This window comes from Crocodylus porosus, unplaced genomic scaffold (genome assembly GCF_001723895.1).
Source record: "Crocodylus porosus isolate Cpor-Errol unplaced genomic scaffold, CroPor_comp1, whole genome shotgun sequence".
In the NCBI taxonomy this organism is placed as follows: Eukaryota; Metazoa; Chordata; order Crocodylia; family Crocodylidae; genus Crocodylus; species Crocodylus porosus.
In genome coordinates, this window is record NW_017728923.1 from 6,973,465 (window position 1) to 6,984,843 (window position 11,379).

Sequence of the window (11,379 nt, forward strand, 5' to 3'; positions counted from 1 at the left end):
CTTCCTCGCCTGCAGCTCCTACCCGTTCCTGTGCAGCCCGTGCTGCTGTCCTGAGCAGGCAGGGCAAAACCCTGAACAGAGAACAGCTTTAGGTATGTTTGGAGCCACAGAGCATGATGCTGCCTCAGTGTCCACAGTTGCTGGGGCAAAGCTGCTTTTGCAAGGGTGCTTGGTGCCCAGCAGAGCAGAATGTCCCTCATGCGGCACCTTACCCTGCCTGCGCACAGCTCAATGTCTCCATGGCAGCCCTGCTGCTCAGGCCCCTAGTGCACATGCAGCACTGATATTGCAGCAAGAGCCAGTAATGGTCCCTTTGTTGCTGAGCGCAGTGCCCTGTGACCACTCTCTAGCACCCCCTCCCCTTATTCACCAGGACCTGGAATCTGCTGTGGGTTTGGCCCATCAGCAGTGCATGGGGACTGGATTATGCTCACCAGGGTGCTCTGTGGACACAGACTTAATTAATCAGTTACAACACCAAAAGGAAAGAAAAAAAAAAAAGCTGATAGCCAATAACATCATTTCTCATTTATCTGTGTTGATCCAATAGCCAACTGATATACTGGTGCACCCCTATGTGATTACCAGCTGTAATAGCAGTGTTTCAGTTAAACACCTGAAAGCACAGGGATTTATGCCTGCCCTGAAAGCTTCTTGTATTGGCTCTTTCCATCAAGGGAAAGCCTGGCTCGGTACTCAATGGCCCCTTCTAGTTTAGCTGGTCCTTTTGTTCTGAAGCATGACAATCTAAGATCTCTTTGGCCAAGATATCAACAGTTACTAAGCAAAAGCACACAGATATACAGGCAGTCCTCAATTTACAACTTTGAGTTACAATGTTTCTAAATTGACAACCTGTTTCAACTTTCTGACCTCAATTTTGACTTTACAGTGCTTGATCTAATGCAACACCAAGCCAGCAAACAAGTTTGCTGTGTTGCCCAGCTCGCTGGAGAACATCTGTCCAAACTTCCTTGGACGCTTTCTTTAAGAAAGCAGACAAGACTCCAGAAAAATCTACAGCCAAGACTCCTGAGAAGACTCCAGCCAAGAACCTTTCAAAAAGTCCAACCAAGACCCCTCAAAAAAGTCCCAAGTCACCTCAAATAAGTCCTTCCAAATCAATATGATTGCTATTTACAAAATAATTAATGTAGCTATATTACTCATCTATAATTGACTGAAAACAAAATTCTGGGTTATTTTTGGTGAAAATAGGTATCAGGCCTTGAATCAGGAACCACTCTTCCATTTATAACATCATTTCCTATGAGAAAAATTGGTTCCGAGTTACAGTGTTTCAAATGAAGATGTGGTTTTAAGGAACCAATTGTGTTGCAAGTCCAAGGACTGCCTGTACACACATCCATCTACAGCACTTTACAACATCCACCTGCAGTTGTAACATATTAATTAGATCTCATTACTACAGCTTCTGCTTTGTATGTAGCTCATCTGATTGATCCTACCATCTCCTATCTCTTGGGAACTCCTGAAGTAAGGTGTGGTTTTATATGTAGCCCTTAGGCTTTCTAAGCAGCTGGAAGGGGTTTCAGTGTTCTCCTGAGTATATGCAATCAGAGGGAAAAACTGGTGATGGGTCTGGTGTTCGGTCTGGAAATAAAACTACAGGAAATTCAGGAAAAACTAGTGACAAAGGTTTAAAAACAAGTCAGTCAAGTTTCCAGTAGAGGTGAATAAAGAAAAGCAGGCCAGCAGGACACCAAGGTGCCCAGAGAATTAATAAAACAACAAGCACAAAGGGTGCTCTTGAGATCCTAAACTCAGATCACAAACATTGCCAGTGAAAGTGCTTCCTAGGGCATCAAAACTCAGCCTCAAAACAAATCAAATGCACATGCATAGGTAGGTATGAACAGGTCAGCATTTTTCAGGGCTCGGGCTGTCTGGCACAGCTAGAACTCCTCCTGCCCACAACGACCAGGGAAATCCTGCTAGAATCCATACAGCCACTGGGATATTTGAAGTCGAATCTACTGCTAAAAGTTCAAATATAAGTATGTCAGGTGGGGTGTGATTTTTACTATTTCTTTCTGGTGTGTATGCAGTGATATTAGTGTAGTGGTATGTACTCCATGTCTTAAAGAAATGGAGAATTTGCATACAATAACCTAGTAGTGGTGTAACTGTGGCCATAGTAGAGGGCTATACTGGTACGATACCGGCACTGTTTGTGGTGCATCTTTTAAAAAGGCAAATAAGCCCTAAGCAGAACCACTGCTACCACAGTTCTAATCCAAAAGTAGCAGGGCTTTATTTAATATGGGGACAGGCTGAACCAGAGGGTTGTCTGATTCCTAAATATCCCTTACAGAAACAATTGGGGGTACAAAGAAGAAACAAAGACAAAAATGAACACTACTCTAGTGCAGTGGTTTTCAAACTTTTTTGTATCAGGACCCATTTGTAAACATCAATGGTCAGTCCTGACCCAGTACCCCTTATTCCTGATCCACTACCCTCTGCCCCCAGGCCCCAGCCCCCCAGCATGCAGGGCAGAGGGGGTTGTGTGTGGGCAAAGGGGCCCAAGCAGCCCCCTGCAGGCTGGAACTCTGCAAGGGAAAAGCCAGTGTTTCCCACATTTTTCTCCTTTAAAGGAGATTCCATTTTAAAAGTTTGTTCACGATCCTTTCATATATCCTTGAGACCCACTTTTGGGTCATGACCCACGGGGTTGAGAAACACTGCTTCAGTGATTCCATGCTAGCTGAAAGGGCCTCTGTATAATTCTAATTCTCTTCACTATTACTATATGGGTAAACAGTAAATTCCCTGATCCTAGAAACAAAAAGTTCAGTGCTGCAAAATGCATCTAGGCGAGCAACCTTAAACAACAAAATTAACTTTCTAACACTTTGGAAAGCACAACATAGAGTTATTTTATTTTCTTTTATTACAAGAGGGTACAGGGAAAAATACTGTTCTCATTTATGTCCAGACAGTCTTCTAGCAAGATGACATTCTGGGGAATTATTGTAGTCAACAAGGTGGCTGCTGCTCTCTAACTTAGCAACGTATATGAGTAACACACAACTGTACATGTGGAAAAGATTCTAGCTCCTGAGCCTGGTCTGAGTCTTGGGGGTGGGGGCAGGGGAGAGCCTGGAGATATAGATGGACAGGGTTTTTTTTGTTTGTTTTTTTACTCGTACACAGTAGCTTTTTCCTGTCATCATAACGCAATGCAAATTTAACTAACCTAGCAGCTTTCTCTTTTGAACTGGAACGGGTTTGCTACAAGTCACCTAGGGGTAAGCATTATGGACAGCTATACATGTGGAGTGGACGCTTTAATTAGAGCAGCTCTGAGAGACACTTTAGTTAAAGTGCCTGCAGTATCACATGTATTCAGCATCCTGGTGGCGGAGGCTTTAAGTGAAGTGTCCTCACCACCATTCTGAAAAGCAGGGATGCTGAATACACTGGCAAGGAGGCTGCTGAAGCATGCTAATTAGACTTGCAGCAGACTCTATTAATAAAGTCTGCTGTGATGTGTGCTAATTAGCACATGTTGGAGCAGAGGTCCATCACATGTATAGGTGCCCTCTAACTTTACATTTACCACTGGCTACCTAAGTGACTCCTGAGCCAGAGAGGAATGTGTGTTAATGGTTACTGTTGTATCTCAGACAAAAGGGCAGTAGTTTATATTACCTGTTGCAGAGAGGAAGGGAGAAGAGCCCAAGCGTTTGGTGTTGGAGAACCAAACAAAGCAGCAAAAAAGCAGAACTACAACTTTCCAGTATGGACAAATCACTTGATCCAGGTCAGTTTTTCCAGCAAACACCAAGGTTTTATTCATGTTACATTATCCTTTCTTATCTCAATTCAGATAAACATTCTACATAAAACACACAGTAGCTAATATAACCTTCCATTTACAAACATTAGGTGGGATTAGGGAAGTGTCACTAGATTTGTACAGGAGAGGTGTGGAGCTGCTGAGAGAAGTAGGTAATAATTCTAATACAGCTGTCTATACCAATATATTATATTTATATCTGAAAAATTGAACAGAAGGTACAGTGGAAGCAGGGTGGATAAACAATGACAACTTGATGTTTTAACTATTTTGAATTAAATACATTTCTCAAAAATAACTCATTTAAAATTAAAGTCTGAAGCCTAAATTTGCTATATCATAAATTGTTTTAAAAAGCAGCACAATTTAACTCATAATTAATAAAAATATGTGCCCTTAATTATGAACAGAATCCAGAAAATATTTTATTTTTCAGAATCAACCTGTCATTCACTGGAACAAAGAATTAAAAATTAAGCATTTGAATCAATGCCTATTAAGATATTTTTTCAGGGTGCACTGATATAGTGTCTCTTCCTGTTTAGTAGGAACTACCAAATTTAGTGTAAAAATATACTTGCTTGCAAATCAACAAGCTTTAATTGTTACCAGCTGAGAATGAATCTTTTCTGGAAAATAAATACACAGCAAAACAAGCCTAGTGATTTACAGCATGATTTCTTGTTTACTGATTCAACCTACGATCAGAATCAGCCATTTAGATCTATTCAACCAGACTGACAGGAAACTAGGGTGGCTGAAATGTTAAAGAACTAGGTTTCTTCGCTGTAATGAGTTTTATACATAAATGGATCCTGTAAATTTGGGAAACACTATAAACATAATCCAGCCACTCCATTCGCATACAGGCAGCTGAACAAGCCAGTGCTACAAGTAATTCTTTAGTGGGGGGTAAGGATTCACACCTGCCATTACTTAGCAATGGCTTGTTCTGAGAAAACATGTTAGGTTACCAAAAAGAAATATTCTGTTGCATTACCTGCTATAAAGAAGAGCTCTCTCACAGTGAGGGTTTTAGATTGCCTAAAAAGCTCCAGGAACATGCCATGTGTTAGCTGGATTTGAGGATTGCTGTGGATCTTCTCCACATGGCAAGTTTGCTCAGTAGGGTATCAGCTGCTAAGTCCAACACTGAGACACATCTGCTGCTGAAGGGTTGGCATTGTTCCAATATTAATCTAAAATGCCCTTTTAATACTGGACAAAGGTCTGACTAATTCTGATAGACCAACATAGCTTTCCCTCCTGAATTTCATTTCATGGTTACTGCAATTTATACTGCTGCTGACTTCAAGAGGAATGTTCAGCCACCAACTAATCCACCCTTTTCCTTTTATTAGATGCCAAAAGGGTTCCAACTAGATACAAAAGCCTTACACTTCATTTAAATGCTCACAAGTTTAGGGGAAGTCCATGTGGTCAGTGGTTCAAAGTAAAAGAGAAGAGCCAGGTTTCTACTACATCTACTTGAATCTAAAATAAGGCTTTTCTCCCCACAATCAAGGGGGACGGGGGGGAAGCCATCTTAAATTAGAGTATGTACTGGAGGCAGATAACAGCTCCGCTCTGGCTTTGGCCTCAGGCTCCAGGCTGAAGCTGGAGCCAAGCTGCTGCCTGTCCTTTGCCAGGGTGGCTCATGAAACAGGAGAAGAGGGCTTGTGGCAGGAGAAGCTGGGAAAGACTATGAAGCCTGCCACCCTCCCTTCCCCCCAGCTACTTACCTTCTGCTCCAGCTCCACCCCCTCTGGCTGGGTCTGGAGCTACCACTGCTGTAGAGCTGGAGCTCCCACAGAAGGGAAATGGCAGTAGGGTGGTGTGCATGAGAGAGAGAAGACGGTGGCAGGGAAAGGGGGAGCAGGCAGCCCTCACACAGGCACAAAAGGGGCAAAGAGCAGGAAGGGCAGCCACCAAGGGAGGTAGAGGGAGGGCAGGTGGCCAGGTTTAGGCACAGGCACTGGAAGGACAGAAAATCAGAGACTGGCAGGGAGGGCAAAAAAGATAGGGGTCTGGCCCCTCACCCCCCACTGCTGCTTTCCTTGCCACAACAGTGGAAGGGATGAATTTAAGATTATCCTTTAATAATTAGATTCTAAGCTAGAAAATCATAACCAATTTATAGCGTCCTATGTATAGAATGTAATTATTAGGGAGTGATCTTAAATTTGAAGTCATCTTTAATTCAGATAAATTAAGGGTTATTAGATATTTCACTCACATTAAAATAAAACAGGAATTATGTACCTAGAGACCAGGTCCCATTTCACTTCAGAGAGACAAGTGAACAAACTTGATTCAGCTTCCTGTGGAAGGGTCTTTTTTAGGTCTGCTACGTTTCATCCTCACAAATGTCAAAGTACTGTTTTTATACAGTGCACAGTTATCTTGTAGAACTCGTTACCACAGGATGTTAGACAGGCAGAGAATAAAGTCAGGTTCCAAAAGAAAGGAGACATATCCATTAGGGCCAAGTGAAATTTCACCCCCAGTTTTGTTTCAACACGGTTTCAACCCGTTTTCCCCTGGGGAGGCTATAAAGCCTGCCAAGTTTCAAGGAGATAGGTAGAGGGGTTTGGGGGGAAAACTGTACCTGAAGCTGCAGACAAGCAAGACTCGTGACATGGGTGACAGTGCATGTGTTAAGGCGCAGCAGGGTGAAAGCTGCAGGCCTGCTAGCCTCTGCTGAGGCCACGAAGCCTGCCGGCTTTCAAGGAGATAGGTGCAGAGGCTTCTGGAGCCCTGCACCTCTAGCTGCTGACAGGCAAAACTTGTGCCATGGGTGCTTGTGCAACTGTGTCTGTCTTGAGGCACGGGGAGGGGGGAACAGGGGGAGGAGAACTACTGTAGGCCAGGCTGCTATGTCCTGCTGCAGCCACAAAGCCTGCCAGCTGTTAAGGAGATCGGTGCAGGGGGGTTCTGGGGCCCTGCGCCCCTGGCTGCTCACAGGCAAAACTCATGTCATGGGTGCTTGTGTAACTGACCGTCTCTGTCTTGGGGCAGAAGCGGTTCCTGGCTCTGTGTTGATTCTTTCCTCTCCATCCTCTGCGGTTTTGTAGGTGTTAATCCTTGCTCATTAATTCATTATGCTGGCTACCTACTGTGTATTGAGCTGGTCCCTGAGTGAATCATGACTGATTGCAGAACACAGCAGCTATCTAGCACAAGCACCCATGTCACGAGGTTTGCCTGTTAGCAGCTGAGGTGCAGGGTCCGAGAACCCCTGTGCACCTACCTCCTTAACAGCTGGCGGGCTTTGTGGCTGCAGAAGGGCCTAGCAGCCAGGCCTACAGTAGTCTGTGCCCCTCCCCTCCTCCTAAGACAAACAGTTGGACAAGCACCCTGTCATAGAGTTTTGCCCATCAGCAGCCAGAGGTGCAGGGCCTGAGAACCCAGAAGTCCCTGCACCTATCTCCTTGACAGCTAGCAGGCTTCATGGCCTCAAAAGGGGCTAGCATGCCTGCAGTTCTGACCTGCTGTGGCTTAACACATACACATTACATGCGTTTTGCTTTCAAAATTTGGAGTACAATTTCCCCGAACTCCCTGCACCCTTCTCTTTGAAACTTGGCAGGATTCATGCCCTCAGAAAGGGCTACCATTCCTGCAGGTTTCATCCAAATCAAGCTTGAAATGAGATTGTTATAGGCTGTTTTGTCCTTCACCATTATACCCTACAGGCGAAATGTCGAAACAGTTTCAACCCTGTTTCAACAGAACAAAACAGAACAGCCGTTTCAAATCGAAACAAAATCTAAAACGAAATGCTGTTGAATCAAAACGCTGAAACAAAATGCTGAAACAAAATGCTGCTGTTTCTCACAGCCCTAATATTCGTAAATGATAGATCCATTAACAGCTATGAAAAACGAGTCAGTGTGTATCCCCAGGTGCCTCTAAATCAATGATGGCAAATGCAAGGGTGGGTATGTGGGACAAGGAATGTAACACATTAGACATACCCTGTACATAGTCCCCTCATCTCCCCCCACTCTTGCTGTGCAAATTCCTTATACAAAGAATTTATATGTCCCTGTTCTGAAGTGGTATCTGGTATTATAAAGATGAAGAAGAGAGTAATGCCACAGAATCCCCAGAAGAACTTTAAGGGCTTTTCCCTTAACCTGGAGTGAAGGGTGTCAGTTATTTGTGCAGTAGAGTTAGCTAGGTTGACAAAATCTTTCGCATTTAAGTGTTGAGACTATTTAATATTGGTCAATATGTTTTCTCTCCCCATTTTCTGGGAAGTACAGAAGCATGTTCAAATTAACATCCTCCACAGTTTCTTCCATTTCTCCTTGTAACAAGAAGGACAAGTCCTAGCAATTAGTGTTAGGCTCCCCATATGGGATCCCATTTTTAATTCTGTCAGGACGTTTTATAAATCCATCTTAAGATTCATATTGGATGAGGAGTACTGAAGACTGACAACCCAAAGATGTGGCCCTCTTCAGCTTCAATAAATAACCTGTACCCAAGCTGCTTGGTAAGAACTGTTAAGAAATCAACCTTCAGCTTCTGGGCGACAAGTAGACCAGTCAATATTCTTTTTTATCTAGGTTCTTAAACAATATCCAGGACCATGGTATCCAAGTGTTTTCTGAAGTTACATGTTTCTCTTACTTCCAGGTCAAGGGCACCAGAGGGCACTGAATCTTTGAAGTCACAGAGAGAGAAGAAAAGGCCAACTGGGGAGGGAAATGTGGGATGAAGTAGTGAATTTTGTATTTTGTTCTGAAGATGTTACAGCATCACAACTGGAGAGGAGCACTGAATCACCAGGGACAACAGACCATACCACCTTTGGTCTCAATGCTACATTTGCTTACAAGTTATGTTTTACTGGTCACAAACTACTGCCCTAGAGAGGAATGACTTCCCTGAACACCACTGTCCCTCCCTGTTCTCACTGGCGTTCAGACTGCACCAGCAACATCTTTCTGCGTGGAGCTGCCTCTCTCTACTGCCCGGCTTTCTTTACAAAATTCTAAGATTTCACACCTTTATATTTTGTTGGTGGGTCTTGGTCCAATTTCCGATGATGTTAACACCACACCTCCTGGAAAGTCAGTACAGGTGATGGCTGAGACAGTGCAGAAGGCATTCCCAGATGGTCAATGTGCTATATTGCTTCTGCGAACAGAAGTCTTCAGTGCTGCCTAGACCACACCCTGTTTGCATTAAAAGAAAAAAAAAAAAAAAACCCTAAAAAATGGAGATGCACACACTTCCCTTGCAACTTCAAGCTTCATTTCCCCAGCCCAAATTTAGATGTGCTCAGAAAAACCTGGACCAAAAACTTGAGTGAAACAAACTGATTTTGTATATTTCATTTTTCACAGTTGGTTGGCTTCCTATCACAACAGTTCAGATTTTGAAATGGACACCAAAAAGAGACTAAGAAGTGCATGTTCAGAGTCTTTCAATGGAATAAGATATAAAAAAGATTAAACCTTACACCATGAATTATTCTGTTACATCACTAAACTGTGTTGTCAGCTCTTCAGCTCTGCAACTTCGATTTTAAAATGTAATGACTGAAATGGCCAGTTATGCTAGAGCCTGTATCTAGGTGACATTCTATATTTAAGACAGTCTGCAAGTAGCACAGCTTGCTGATGTCCCAGATACAGCAGCTGCCCCAGGGAACGAGGAACAAGAATCATTAAGAGGGTTTTGTTCTTAAACCTTTTGTGGTCAGATGTAGAAAAGAAATCTGTTTTGTGACACTAGCTTTAAGGGGGATGAAAGCAGAGGGCTACACTAAAGCCAGCAATAGGAAACCTGCCAACAAGGGGAAAGATTTAGTGCCATGCAAATGCTGAATACAGCAACATTCCAATAGCAGCTGCTATCTCCAAAACCGAAAGACATGCTGGGCACATTGCCATTTCAGAATTAGAACAGGCAACTACATTTACAATGTATGCAGGAACAAAAAAAACAAACAAACAAAATCCCAGCTAGAATCTCAAACCAGTCTGCAAAGCACAAACTGAGGGAATAGGACTTCCTGTCTGTCTAACAAGGGTGGCATCTAGAAAGCCAGGACAGGCTCTTGAGCAATAATTCTTAGCTGTCACTCTTAAGCACCATCAGTTAATAACATCCACTCCTGTAGCATACCAGTCAACTTAAAGGGACTGCCAAGCTACTTCTGCTTTTTAACACCTGGTTTGCACGGGCTCCCCAAGAAACTCAAAAAACATTTCTCTCCCCACTGGCCACCACATTCTTTCCCCAGACCTTGCATTTCAAATATGCTGCAAGCCAACATGGCTCTTTTTCCACCCCCCCAGGAATGACGTAATTGTCATAAAGACATTAGATTTGGCTAAATGTTGAAGTATGTAGGACAGTTGTCTGGAATGAGACACAAGGACTTGGGGGGTGGAGTGGGGGGTGGAATCCTACTCATTCCCAAACATCAGAAGAATGAAGTACTAATAGTAACCCCCAAGGTCCTGGGTGACCCAAAGCCAGTAAGATCAAGATCCACAGAACTGGTTCAGTGGTAGACAGATCAACAAGGAAGCCCAGGCCACCTTCTCTTTGCCATACAGCTCTAATCATTCCTTGTTTTTTCTGAAGACAATCAAGCACAGTAAGGAAAGTAAAAGTAAATTCAATGAGTGAGCTAGACCAGTGATGCTCAATCTGGGTGCCATGAAATCCTTTGAAGTGTGCTCCAGGGTGCCACACAATATGAGCACTGTTAGGTGCACAAACCCTGACAATTGACAAAACAAACCCAGAGATTTCAAATAGGAATCTGTAGTGTCAAAAGTTCTGTTATGTTCCAAGTTCTCTGAAATAGAGAAACTACTTTATTACAGCATTTTCCTTGTGTACAGACAACACGCATCTTTTTATTCTCCCCCACCCCCTCCAACAGCAACTGGAAACCGCAATGAGCATTATATGCACAAAACACAGTAAGAGTAGTTTAAAGGGCAATAGCAAAATAGAAGTCTGCAAGCAAGTCACGGGAAGCAGACAGGGCCGTCCCTACCTGCTGTTGCTCAGTCACTTATCACAAGAAGAGATTGTGCTTCCCCATCCTGCCTTCCACAAGCCAGGTGCATGCTCTATTCCAGGTATGTTGTGCACAAGAACGTGGTGTTTTTCCATAGTCAAAAAGCAAGTGAAAGCCAAGACCTAGCACTTGCCAAGGCCTGCCAGGACTCCACGAGGTGAGAACCACTGAGCCAGATGCCAGCACCACAAGTACCAGGTTATCCTTGACACGTCTCCCGCTCACTCCTACTGCCGTGTGCCAGCGAGGACAGGCCACAGGAGATGGCGGGGCACCACTGCCAACGCTTCAGCGACCGAACCAGGGTAAGAAGTGACGCCTGCTGCAAACCCTCGGTTCTGCCACTCCCGAGCTCCAGCCACCGAAACACGCCCCCCGTCAGTGTCCCTGTCCTGCACCGACCCCGCGCCCAGCAGCAAAGCACAGCCGGGCCAGGCCGCCCGCACTCGGGGCGCTGCCCCGCCCGGCAAAGGCCGAGGACCGGGCCTCGCCGCGCCACGAGCCC

General features: G+C 44.2%; 1 protein-coding gene across 1 annotated transcript in view; it reads right to left on the reverse strand.

Annotated features, from left to right (window-relative positions):
- Nucleotides 1-11,164, reverse strand: part of NAA60 (N(alpha)-acetyltransferase 60, NatF catalytic subunit) — a 38,103-nt gene extending 26,939 nt beyond the window's left edge. Inside the window, exon 1 of the mRNA XM_019540045.1 lies at nucleotides 10,851-11,164. The gene's annotated coding sequence lies outside the window, so the exon portion shown is untranslated. The remainder of the gene's footprint in view (nucleotides 1-10,850) is intronic.
- Nucleotides 11,165-11,379: the final 215 nt, after the last annotated feature.